Raw genomic sequence first — 1,549 nt, forward strand, 5'->3', positions numbered from 1 at the left:
TATATTATATAATATTTATTTTATTAAAATACAAGAAATGCAGTTTCAAAAACAAAACAAAAACATTTCCGACAAAACAAGATATTACTGAAATACCGTTCACACATAAGCACTTTGGTTTCAGTTTCAAATAGGTCACTTATCGAATGAAGAGGTCAGTGAAAAACAGGAAAAGTCCATCCATTTTTTGAGGAGAATAACCTAGAGTACTAGCCTGTAACTCACAACAGTACCTGCAGAATATCGGAAAAGAAATTAGTCCAAAGAAAAAATCCATTTAAGTCATTCATAAACTGAATTTCTATGTCAGAAAATCAAGTTTGGGAAAAAACCAAGCCCATCATAAAGGCGGGTGGATGGAAGGCGCCACTGGTAGGTCCTACTTCTTTACTTTCTCCCTGTTGTTGCTGTCTGTCTGTCTGTCTGTCTGTCTTACTTTTTCCAGCACCTAATTTAATGACGAGTACTATGACAGTATGCTTCTCTAATGTGACTTAGCCTGTTTCTCACTAGTCCCCTTCAAATGATTTATGGTATATGCAAAATTGGGCCCTTCACTCGAAATTTTTTAAATATATTTTTTGTTGTGTGTGTGTGGCATCGTGTCAAAATAATTTAATCGAAGAAACCAACAATTTCCTGCCCATTTTGGCAATTTTTCTCCTTTTTGTTTGCTAAGCAACTTTTATGTCCACTTTAAAACATATTTCTGTATGGATTTTTACTGAAAATATTGATCAAAAGCACACAAATAAGAAATGTAAATTTGCAGTTTCCAAAAACATCAAAACTTCAGAAGTCACCAAACTTTAGAGACCAATTTCTTTCTCCATTGACACAAAGCGCCCCCCCCCCTCCTCCTTCAATTTGAAACATGTCGACTTCTCTGCAAGATATTTGAGTAATTTTTGGTAAAAAAAAAAAAAAGCAATGACAAATAAACAAGCTTTAAGATGATACCAAGAACTCCATTTGCCCCTAACACTGACAAGCACCTGCCTGATTCCACCGAGTCGTGACTCATTTGACCTACTGCACATACCCCTGGGGTATCTTCTCTTTGCAGGATCACAAGGTCGCTTTTATTAATTTAAGCACAAGGGGGCTATCCCGAAAAATGCTGTTTCGAGACAATCGATGGGTTAAGTTTTTGCCCCTTGTTCAGTTTCTTAAAAAAACCCAACAAGGGGAGTTTTCTCTATAACTAAACAAATACCCACACCAATGAAACCAAACTTCTCATATAGGTGGGGCAATGCTAACTTTTGGTGTAGGTCAAGATTTCTAGAAACCCCCGAAATCTGGGTTAGCCGGCTTGTCCGGAAAAGCGACTACATGTGAATCACCATAACGCCTTGCATGGAAGACGTTTTTAACTCAGTTTCAGAGTGAGGGGCCCAATTTTACTTTTACTTGTTTTACAGCTTTTCAAGAGTGAGAGGGCATCAATCGTTGGCGGACACAGAAAATCTATCAGCCCCCCTCTCTCTTAGGAAAAAAACAAGGAAAAAGAAAAGAAAAAAAAAAGGAAAAAGAAAATTAAAAAAAA

This window comes from Aplysia californica, unplaced genomic scaffold, assembly GCF_000002075.1.
Source record: "Aplysia californica isolate F4 #8 unplaced genomic scaffold, AplCal3.0 scaffold00573, whole genome shotgun sequence".
Lineage (NCBI taxonomy): Eukaryota > Metazoa > Mollusca > Gastropoda > Aplysiida > Aplysiidae > Aplysia > Aplysia californica.